The 12500-nt window shown below is 38.8% G+C and overlaps 1 protein-coding gene and 1 pseudogene across 1 annotated transcript in view; one reads left to right on the top strand and one right to left on the bottom strand.

Moving 5' to 3' along the window:
* Positions 1–12500, bottom strand: part of Hhla2 (HERV-H LTR-associating 2) — an 85573-nt gene that overhangs the window by 29470 nt on the left and 43603 nt on the right. The window lies entirely within an intron of this gene.
* LOC101581239 lies at positions 1112–2303 on the top strand (annotated as a pseudogene).

The following is a 12500-nucleotide window of genomic DNA, read 5'->3' as shown; positions in this document are numbered from 1 at the left end:
CCCATATGTCTATAGGAACCCAAGGCGCTATTTCTATAAATGCTTGCTTGCATCAGTTCAGTGTGTTGTAATCATTAAATAATTTAACAAAATTCATTTAATTAATTAAATAGGAGGACAAGAACAAACTTGGTAACCCTACAACAATGCTTTGGAACAGCTAAATGAAAGTCAGCCACAGGAAAGGAAAAATCTGCTATTAGTTTTTTTTACAAAAGAGTTAATAGGAAAAGATTAAGAGAAAATTAGAAAGTCCAGAAGGAGTTGATCTCCTCTGTAATAATTTCAATGTAAACATTTTTGGGCACTTTCAAAGAACAAGAACTAAAACTATGGGATACTACATTACGGATTTAGATAGCATGAAAAGATAACATAGAAAAAGAAAGAATAGCCTCATACTCAGACTAAGACCTTGACTTCTTCCTTTCCAGAACCTTAGAAAATATGGATAGACATCTATGTTTTAAGTTTATGAAATTCAAAATATAATTTAGGTACTTAATTTTAAAAAAAACCAATCAACAACTGGACCTGATTATGTCATATATAAGGATTTTCAACTCAAGCAATGAAAAGTTTAAAATAATGGAATAAATTCTCACCAAGGAACTAGGTATGGTTTGGGGAAGAAAGATCCTCCAGAACTGAAAGTTGTAGGGTCTTGCCCCACCCTAAGGTGGAAGGTGTATCCCAACTTAAAGCCTTGCCTGGGTAAAGGAATGGAAGCAGCCATCAGACTGAACGGAGCCCTGATGGGGCATGCCAGATGACTTCCTGACTCCATGCTTTAAAGGTAGTCCCAGCTCAGCTTAGGTAAGACACTAGCACCATGGCTCTGGTATGTGCTGACTGGGGATCCCAGGGGTCTCTCCTGGTTTCAGTAGAAACATAAGTAGTAATGTGGGCCAGGCGGTGTTTGTGAACGGTCACTGAACCCAAGGGTGCATGTCTGTTTCTCCCTATTTACCCAGTTCTGTACAGACCTTTTACAGTCTCTATAGTGTGGACTGGGAGAGTAAGGAAAGGCAGGAGCAATGAAAGTGGTGGCACCTTAGTCTGGCAACGAGTGTTAGAAGTAGGGAAGGAGATTGGAGTGTTCAGAAGGAAAAGTTTGCTGAAGAGGAGGGTCATGGCCTTCATCACCTCTACAACCATCCTGCTCATGCTGTTTGGCTGCCTGGGCATCTCCAGCTGCTTCCAGCTACTGCAGTGGGTTTGCATGAAGGCCTACCAGGGGAACACTGAGGTGTGGTCACAGGCGCCACCTCAGGCCTGAGGAAAAACGCACTAAAGCCTTCCATGCTGCAGTGCTATACTGGCCTTGTGTGGCCAGAATATGGAGGCTCTTGAGGAACTTGCCTGAGAGCTCAAGGCCTCTTGTTTGCCACCGAAGCAGACACATGAGCCCTACACAGTAACCTTCAACCTTAGGGGCCATAATGGCTGCAGGAGCAGAGATCGATCCTGCAGTGGTTTGGCTATGTGGGCATCCTCATCAATAATGCTGGCGTTAGCTACCATGGGGCCAGAATGGACAGTGTATTAGGTGTGGACAAGAAGGTTATGGAGACAAACTACTTTGGTGTTGTAGCTTTAACATTAGCTCTCCTGCTGTTCATGATCAAGAGGAGGTAAGGACACACTGTCACCATTAGTAGCATCCAGGGCAAAATTAGTATCCCTTTCTGTTCAACCTATGTAGCACTCAAGCATGTCACCCAGGCATTCTTTAAATGTCTGCATGCTGAAGTAAAACAGAATGGTACCAAGGTGACTGTCATCAGCCCTGGCTGCATCTGCACCCATCTATCCATAAGTGCTGTCACAGGTGATGAGTCTAGATGTGGAGCGAAGGCCAGGAACACAGCTCAGGGCCGGAGTCCTACAGAGGTGTGTTAGCAAGATGTTCTTGCTGCTGTGGGGAAGAAGAAGAAGAAGAAGAAGGAGAAGGAGAAGGAGAAGGAGAAGGAGAAGGAGAAGGAGAAGGAGAAGGAGAAGGAGAAGGAGAAGGAGAAGGAGAAGGAGAAGGAGGAGGAGAAGGAGAAGGAGAAGGAGGAGGAGGAGGAGGAGAAGGAGGAGGAGGACAAGGACAAGAAGAAGAAAGAGGAGGAGGGGAAGGAGGAGGAGGAGGAGAAGGAGGAGGAGGAGAAGAAGGAGGAGAAGAAGAAGGAGGAGAAGAAAGATGTAGTCCTGGCTGACTGGGTACCTTCCTTGGCCATTTATCTTCACAGTCTGGTTCTTGGGCTCTTCTTCAGCATCCTGCCAGGGCCAGGAAGGAGCAGAAATCCAAGAGCTCCTAATGTGGATCAGAGCTAGGCTGAGAAGCAGCACTTTCCTGGGCTTGGTTGATGCACAAGGGAGAGCTGCATTTGATGATACTTGAATGGAGGTTTGTCTCTGTTATGGTTTGTGTCTAGGTGTCCACCCAAAGCCTCATGCAGTCTTGGGGCAGCTTCTGGAGTTTGTGAATGATTACTGTGGGTGTGGATGCTGCACCTGCCCTGGGGCAGGTAATCTGCATTACAATGTAAAGTGGGAAGAGAAGCCAGCTGCTTGAGCTGCTGCTACCCCTCCCTTGTGCTCTTGGCTCTTTGCCACCACATGAAAGGTTGCCCTCTGCCGTGTGCCCCTCTGCCTTGGAGCCAGCTGAGTGTGGACTGAAACCTCCAGTAACTGGGAGCTAAATTAACCTTTCCTTCCTTCATTTTGAGTGTTGGGTATTTGTCGGGTATTTTTCGAGAGAAGAGTAGCTAAGACAGTCTCACAGATGGATATAGTGACAAAACACTTCTCTGGTGTGGAACCAGGCAACAAGCTTCTTCCCTCGGTGAGGGGTAAATACATAAAGAATATGGAGCAGGGCTGAAACACCAAAAATACAAATGAAATGACTGGAACAGAAAGTCATAGCCTTCAAGGACTAAGGAACCATGTGTCCTTTGAATTCCAGCCCCACCAACTCCTAGAAATGGTGTTAGTCCTTCAATCAGAAGATGCCATACAATCACCTGACCCAGCTGTTCTCATAATTGACTTATCCATGACCACCTTGGTGATAGTTCTATTTGAGAGACAAGCTCCAGTGCTTGAGTGTGGAGTGTATAGCTTCAGGAACTCATTATTCATATTATTTCCAGGCCTCTGTGATGGCTCCTGCAGCACAGAAGCCACACTAATGTGTGGTGGCTTATTTGGCACATCCCAAGAGATCCCCACTCTAGCACCAATAGGAATTCCTCATGTTCCCTGGGACTCTCAGCCCAGCTTCAAGCAGAAGATGAAATTATTAAAGGAGACAGCAGCCAAAGGGAGAGACCCCTGCATGGCCTCTAGTGCCCTAGAACATGAAGCCTTGGGAGATGAGTCTGAATAAAAAACAAAACACACACACCCCAAAAAATAACCTCTCACCATGATAACATGAGCCAGATTTCTATAATGCAGAGAAGGATCAACCATGCCTAAAAGCCAAAGAATGTGACTACACTGAGATAGGAAGCTTCCATGTTGATTTAGGCATATCATCTAATTTTTGATATAATTCCATCCTATGCTGGTTAAGGTTGTTATATTTAAATATGCCTATTGAATGGTAAGTGATATATCCAGTACTCGGCATCCCCACAATGATATTAATCATTTCAGTTCAATCCCTGTGTCATCTTTCCACATCCAGAAATAAAGAACCCCTTATATCTGTAATTCAAGGCTTTAGAGAAGGTGACCCATAACTGAACATCAAAATCAAGGATTTAGAGTGAAAAGGAAGAAAAAAAGTCCTCACAAAGCTCAACTCCAGCTGCACACTTCAGAGTTTTTATGAAATAGTGCTTTATAATGGGCTACTTTTGCAAAGTTCTTAGGCCTGTGTACACATGAATTAGTGGCTCTCAGTCCTTAGAATTTAAAGCTGTTCATGACCTAAAAACCTGGTACATAAGAAAGGAAAAAAATGCTGGCCCAGCTCAGCACTCCTCTCCAAAGTAGACAGGTTCTCACGTCTGCCTCGTACCAGTCAGGCTCCTGGACAGCTCAGGGTCAGGTTTGCCAAGAACTTTTGTTTATGAGGTTCTATTGCTCCAGCTCTGTGCCCTCCTCACAGACCATTCTTAAGCTATGTTCAGAAAATATTAGAGTTCTGAGAATCAATAGAAAATAAAACACTTCCAATTCATCTTGACCACTTAGGAAACAGGACTGAGTTTTTCTTTGAACGATACTTCCCAACGTCAGTATTAGGAATAACTACTGTGAGGACAACAATATGCAATGTATTAATTATTGTAACTGTCCTACTAACCTGTTTTGAGACTGTCTCATTGCTCTTTCTTTCTCAATAAAATTAATATAAAAAAGATACTTCCCAATGTCAGCCAGCAAGCATAACATCATTTCTGCTTTTAAAATATGCAATTTAAGAATTTCCATCAGTTTTTTGAAAATAGCAGTTAATGTGTAAAATCCTAACCTTGACTAACTCTGTATACTGATATCTGCGAACTAAGCAACTATATTGAAGGCAACAATGTGTAATATAAGCTCTAAATACCTGTCATCTTGGTTTGCTAAATGTGTACCATTTCTAATGCCATATCAATTATTACTATACTCTTTAAGAAAATTTTTTTAGAAAAAGGTAATAAAAGAAAGAGAGACAAAAACAAAACTTTAAGATTTCTTGAAAGCATGTGGTAATGTTCAATCATATGTCCAATCTTGCATAACTGTATCTGTCAATCTGAGCAACAGATTTGACGATAAAAAGATAATATATAAATGATTGTTAATAAGATATTCTTGTTTTAAAAATCTGTAACATATGATTGTTGTATGTTACCCTGTTTCTGTGTTTGTTTTTGTTTTTGTTACTTTTGTTTTTACTCTTCAAAATAAAATTATATAATAAAAATGTGCAATCTGAACATCACCTGCAGATCACAAGCTGTGCAAGAATGAGTCAAACAGCCTTTAATCGCAAAAAGCTCAGTCTAGTACCAAATGGTGGGGAGAGTATGTACACAAATAAATCATAATGCTGCCTTCCAAGCAGCCATGAGGGCTCCCGCCTGATGCCATTGAAGAGCAGAGAAAAAAGTGCTGAAGGCTTCTGAGTTGTACGTAGTAAAGCTTCTAGAAGCTTCAGTCCTGTTTTGTTGTTAAGCATTTAGGACAGGGTCTACAGGGTCTCAATACATAGATCCAACTTGTAGCGATCCTCCTGTTTTCAGCCTCCCAAGTGCTGGGATTACAGGCGCACCACCACACCATCTCAATTGCCCTCTCAGCATGTCCCAGGGGTGGGGCCAGCAGGGCAGGCCAGGGATCGAAATCTGGCCACTGCTCTCTGCCTAAGCAGGTGCTTTAGTCCACTGAGCTATCTGGCTGGCCCTAAAAGCTTCAGTTTTGGAGAACAAGGAAAAACTGGCCCAAAAGACAGAAAAGAGGCAAGCGAGGGTGGGTAGATACTCCAGACAGACAACAGAACAAAGACACAGCAGCAAGAGAACAGAAATCCTATGTGGTGATTAAACCAATCAGGCCACATGGAACAGAAAATACAGGAAGGATATATAAGGATAGGTCAGTCTCAGTCTTGTAAGCCATGCTAAGCAAGTAGAAAGCTAATGATGGAGTAATGTTTCAGAAAAATCATATCTGTGAGATTACAGTGGCTGGATACAAGAAAGCCACCCTGCAGGGACGAGGTAAGAATGCAGCAGGAAACTATTTATTTATTTATTTATTTATTTATTTATTTATTTATTTATTTTGCTGTACTGGGGATTGAACTCAGGCTCTTATTCTACTGAGCTATCTTCCTAGCCTCAGGGAACTATGTAAATGCAAACTTAATAGTGTAAAATGGTGGAGTATGAAAGAACAATGTGGTAAACAGCAGAACCATTTCCCTACTTTCTTTCTGGCAGAACTCCTTCTATTCCCAGCCCTGTGCAGTATATGAACACCTTTTACTAAATGGAGAATTGAAGAAGTGTTCAGAAAATGTACATAAAGTAGTTTAGGGCTGGAGAGGAGGAGTTCTTTCTATATGGGAGAGACAGTTTAAAGACATGACCATTGAGAAGTGACCGTTGCACGAGGCCTGGGGTCAGAGATGAAAGCCACTTAGAATACCTCAAGTTGAAAGTATCTGAGTAACCATGTTTACATGACTCTTGATGTTGGACCCAAGTTTCAATGTTTATTTGTCCCACTTCCGATCCTGTTCGAAGGGATAGAGGAAAGTGTGATTTTTGTACTGCTTTGTTTCCAAAATAAACAACTGAAATTGGTAGGATTCTCAGCCTGACTAACTATATATGCTGATACCTGTTTCCAAAATAAACTACTGAAATCAAACTGGAAAAAAAAAGCTGTTTGGAGATTGTTTTTGATAATGAGATACAAGGAAGTCTATTGAGGGAGCTCTGTGGAAACCTGTTTCCTTATAAATAAGATAGATGTAAGAGCAGGGTGGGAAACCCCTTGTCCACTTTCTATACGACGATTTGATGCCCATAGTTCTAACAACCACTTTGCAGGTATGAGAGAACGTGTGTAAGGTTTAAAGAGTCCGCATGATAAGAATGACAGAGCAGGAATGTGGAAAGATTCTGATTTTACAGTGACATCGCTGAGTCCCTTCTTTCTAGCTACTCTGGGCTCCTTACACTTAACTGTCATTAAATTGATACATTTAAACAGTTTTGAATGGGGATGGTATATATCCCCCAAACAGCCTAAAATGAAAATAATTGGTGGGAAAAATAGCTGATGAAGAGCTATGACACAGGAACTGGGCTCTGCTTTTATCTATATAAACAGATCACTGAAAAGTATAATCTTATATCTTACCACAAACAAATGAAGAAAGAAGCTACATTGCATTTTAAGACAGTAAAGAAACATGAATATGTTTAGTAACTGTAGCAAAAAGACTTGATTTTGAAGCTACAACAAACATTAGTTATGAGCCATTAGAACTTCGTAGTTAAATTTAATGTGCCTTATGTTTTCTATAGGAGCTCTCTAACAATAAAACTGCATTAACCTTAAAATTTCTATTTTCTTTTAGTGTCAACTTTAAAAGGAAAATACTTTAAAGTGATGTGTCATGTTGAAAATATAGAGGATTTCTAACAAAAAACAACAAGAGCATTTGGCTAGCTATTTCATTCTCTGAGATGCTTGTTTCTTTTTTGTTTATTTAAAAAAAAAACTACACACACAAATGTAAATACACAAATATGTTTTCAAGCTGATTAAAAATTAAACCTATAAAGCAGTAAAGCAACTTTATAGCATATAGTTAAGACTTGAATATTTGTAGAAAGAATGAATTTAACATCTCATAATTATCGGTACTTAAATACTCTAAATTTCTTGAATTTATAAAATTAAAGTACAGAAAGGACAATATAAAAGCTTTAAATTTGTATATAGACATTCACATTCAGAGAATATGAGTTCAAAACACTTGATCATATGACTATGTCAGCCCATTCACATAAATCAAGGCATATATATATATATATATCAGCTAGGCCAAAGTCTCCTCAGTTTTATTTGTTTCTAAAGTTAGAAATTTCTGGATTTAGTAAAGGCATTGTCAAATCCATGCAGAAAGGAGGAGTAGGAAACCAACCAGGGGTAATACGTAGGATAAGAGTTTTTATAACTAGGCAGCTTTGCCCAAGTGTCCAGGCAGTGAAATCCAGACCCAGCAGGACTCCCTGCAGAGGCGGTCCTGCTTCTCCTTGCACTGGTCCCTACTCCATTACTACCAGAAGATTTGTGACTGCCTTCTATAAAAAGCGTGCTTTTGCTCATCTCATCGTTCTATCAGACCTATGTTCTGAGAGTCCCTCCCTGTCTCAGTTTGTCCACTCTTGTTTTTCCCTAGACCTTAGCCCCTCTTTCAGCATCCACCTTCCTTAAGCCTGTTGCTGCTTCTCATGATGACATTAATTAGCAGTGAGCTTTACCTTCTGAGTCTTATTTCAGCCCACATCTATTCTATCTGATATCATGTACAAAGAACATCCAAGTGCAAAAGGCATATGGCAGACTTGCCACAGAGCACAGAGCACTAGATGGCTTTATGAAAAGGGAATGAGGCCTACAACATCTACTGTCCCATCTTTCCCATCCAGATCAACCCTCAAATAAGAAGAGCTTCACAGGATGAGCCATAGAAAAGCAGGCTGGAGACTCCTAGTAGGCTCGACTAATGCCACAGACACTTGAAGGATCTAAAGACCTCTCAGTAGTCCTACTTTTAAAATTTCTATCACATTCCAATAGCACTGTACAAAACCCTTAACATATGGCTCTTTGGAGGGGCATTTAAGATCTAAAGTACAGTAAAAAGCTCGTAGATTTTTTAACTAGTAATGAACATTCTGATGAGCCCAGTAAACAAATTCATTCAATAGCTACATTTTTGAAAGCCCAAAATAAATTTAAGGAAATGAATAATGTTTACAATGAAAATTACAAAATACCAAAGAAAGAATTTGAAGGAGATACTAAAAAATAGAAAGACATCTCATGCTCATAGATTGAAAGAATCAATGTAGTTAAAATGTCCATACTGTATGAAGGTTTTACAGATTTAATATGATCTCTATCAAATAACAATGGCATTCACCACAGAACTACACAATCTTAAAATTCATAGGGAACCACAAAATACCCTGAATAACCCAAAATATCTTGAACAAAATAACCAAGCTAAAGACATCATAATACCTGAATTCAAAATGTACTGTAAACCTATATAGGACATAGAGCAATGCATTGGCCTAAAAACTGACATTCAATAAACAAAACAGTATGGTATCAGGGTAAATATATGCATCCACATATACTAACTGATCTTTGACAACGATGGTAAAAGTATACACAGGAAAAAAGATAATCTTTTTAATACATGATGCTGGGAAAATTACAAATTCAAATTCAGAAGAATGAAATTATATTCTTGTCTTTCACCATATATAAAACTCAATCCACAGTGAATCAAAGACCTAGATATAAGAACTTAAATTGGGGTGGTGATATAGTTCAGCAGCACAGTGCCTGCCTGGTAAATACAAGGACCTGAGTTCAATTCCTGGTACAAAAAGAAAAGAAAAGAATTTAAACAACTAGTAGAAAACATATGGGAAATACTGTAGGATATCAGTACAGACAATGGTTTTTGGCTAACTCTATAAAAGCATGGGTAATAAAATCAAAACACATAAGCATTATATCAAACTAAGATATTTGTGCAGAGCAAAGAAAACAATCAACATAGACATGAAACAATCTGATGAATAGAAGGAAATATTTGCAACACTTTGCTCATCTGTCACCAGCGGGTAGACACATGGGCTGTCCAGGCTTTAGCAGTTATGCATGAGGTTGGTGCAAATATTCACATATAGGAAAAGAGTTAAAATATTGTACACCAAACTTTTCTTCCTCCTAACCTATATCAATCACTGCTTACTAGAAAAACAGATATAACACAACGTATACAAATCCGTGAGAATTTACAAGATTAGCTAATCCTAAAGTCACTTTTTAGATCTTTTAGTAATGAAACAAAGCCAAAGACATTATCAAACCACACAGGAGATATTCAGCCACTCTTCCCTGGACCCGAAGTGAATTACTGTCTTTTTTTCTTTTTTTTAACCTGTGGTCAGCCTTAGTCAGGAATTAACAGATCAGAAGAACAGATTAAGTATATAAAGATGGGTAAAAGAACCAGTGTGAGTAATGTTTACTGAGAGGTTTTACCTGCTTCAAAAAAAAAAAAGGATTCAGTTTTGCCTTTTCCACTGCATTGCATTGCCAATTTTTTTCCATAATTTTATTGAGAAACAAATAGCAATGAGACAGTTTCAAACCAAATTGGTAGGGCAGTTTCAATAATTAACACACTGCATACATTCTTCCTAGTGGTTAATTGCTGTACAAGATGCGGACTTGATATCCTATTTACAAACACCATTAGAACAAATCCCTCTATTCATTAAGAGATTGTAACTGTATATCTATCCTAACCATTTTGAATACACAGATACAAAATGGACATTCATCTGTATCCCTTTTTTTGTTAAGTTCCATTATTTGAATATTATATGTGTGTTAACTCAGCAAAATATTCTAAAAGAGTCCAGTAGCCCATAATAGTATTGGGTCTTCTGCTTGACTGGCAATGTCAGAAATTTTTGACCTGACTCCCCTACAGCTCAGCATAACAGCATGGCTTTACTTCTTATACTTCATTTTCATACCATCCTGCTGGATGGTTAAGACCAAGGTAAAGCAGGACCTATGCAACAAGAGTGCATTGCCACTTTTGATGCTATCATCAGCTAATCTTTCAGAGTTCCAAGCATGTAGAAATATATGGTAATGTATGAACTACAAATATATCATTGCTATGCGTTAATATACTGTAATTCTAAACAGGATCGTGTGAATTATTATAACTCCTATTTTATAGGCAAAAACACCAATTTAGAGTGGTTAGTAAGTGCCCAGGGTCCCACCTCGCAAATAGCAAAGGCAGGACTGTAAATTGCACCAAGAGCATAACTCCGAGGTCTTCTGCTAACCATTCTTCACGTGAAGCACTCATGTGAAATGGCGATCCCTCACCTCAAGGCTCTTTCCTTGAGAACTCTCAAAAAGCATATAGCTCCTTCCACCGGAGATTTACTCTTTGTGAATCTTGAGCCTTGTGAGTCGTAACCTCGGTTCCAAGAAGTTACTTGCTCCTGGGAAATGGTTGATAGTGGTTGTAAAAGCACACCAATCTTTATAGCTACAAGTGCTATTCGGCCTACATCACATGATGAGAGAAGTGAAAGCAACAGTTCCAACTAGCTCCTCTGTTTCCACTTGCTCAGCTTTCATACAATGGAGGAAACATTCAGCCCATTATTTCTTGGTTTCTTTATTGTTAAAATATTTGTGACATGTAATAATTGCATTCATCTTGGAAAATTTATACAGATATGTAATGCATCTTCATTATTTTTATTTCTCCTCTCTCTCGCCCTCCCATCAGTAGTCTTTTTCATTTTCCAAAGTGTCCCAGTTTAGATGGTAAATTATATTATGACTCTTCTAACATACTATTGATTTCCACATATAACTCATCCAAGCAAAAATCTAGAGCTCCTGCTAAATGTAGAAGGGACAGCCTTCCTGACCAGCAACTTTCCACTCAGGTCAATCTTCCTTTCCCATTGTACTTTATTTTGGGGCATGAGAAGAGGCTGCTGTTAATGACTGCTGAGCACAATGTCCTGCCCCACATTTTCTACTGAAATAAGTTGGAAAGCCAAGCATAGATATTCACAGTAACTCATCCAAAGGGTTGTGGCTGGGAGGATGAAAGAGATCTAAGAAAGGCCAGATTGCTGCTGAGCCTCAACTAAGGTCTCATGCTGTAGCAGCAATGATTCCTCCTGCATGATGCCAGCTTCTTGGCAGAAATAAATCAATCAGTGATGAGGAGTGAACAAAAAGCCCTGGTGATTGCCTGACAGAAAGCAAGTGAGGGCCCCAAAGAAAACCTATGCATATCCTCATGGCTTAGTTCCTATACTAAGTCAGTTTTGTCCCTGACTATGGCATCATTCCATTTTATATATGCTTACAAAATCCTTTTTTAGCTCATTTTTAATCTGGTTTCTATAACTTATCCACAAAAATGTACTAACCCTTTATCCCCTCAAAAGTTCAATTCCGTGATATACAAAGATGATTTAAATAAAGTCCTATTTCCACCTTGGAAGAATGTCAAAGATATATAGATACAGATATAGGTATAGATATAGACATAGATATGATCTTGAACAGTCCTTTTTTTCAAAATGTTTGATATCTGAACTGTTTTGAAAGTAGGATTTTTTTTTCAGATTTTTAGAAAATTAACATATACATAATGAAATATTTTGGGAAATATCCATGTCTAAATATGAAACTTATTTACGTTCCATAAACACCTCATACACATACCCTAAAAGTAATTTTATACAATATATTTCACAATTTTGTGCATGTTTCATGATGTGGCATTTTTCACTTTCAGCATCAAAAATTCAGATTCTGAAGAATTTTAGATTTTTGGATTAGGTATATTCAACCTGTCTATGCTTTTCTGTCTGTCTCTATCTTCACATGCTTAAAATTATACACACATATACATTCAATATTCAGTTCTGGCAAAGCTACTTGGAAGTAGATGCACATATCATTGGTGATGGCATATGCTTTCTGGAAAGTAATCAGGTGGTATTTATCAAGTGGTTTTAAAATTACAAGATGTTTTGCGAGGTTAGTGATCAGCAACAGATAGGTTTAGGACTTAAGAAAGATGTTTATTAGAAGAATTCTGGAAAAAGAAGAAGAAGAAGAAGAAGAAGAAGAAGAAGAAGAAGAAGAAGAAGAAGAAGAAGAAGAAGAAGAAGAAGAAGAAGAAGAAGAAGAAG

The sequence above is a fragment of the Octodon degus genome, unplaced genomic scaffold, assembly GCF_000260255.1.
Source record: "Octodon degus isolate 3935 unplaced genomic scaffold, OctDeg1.0 scaffold00187, whole genome shotgun sequence".
Lineage (NCBI taxonomy): Eukaryota > Metazoa > Chordata > Mammalia > Rodentia > Octodontidae > Octodon > Octodon degus.
Note: the sequence above shows the minus strand (reverse complement) of the source record. Positions and strands in the feature narration are given on the sequence as shown.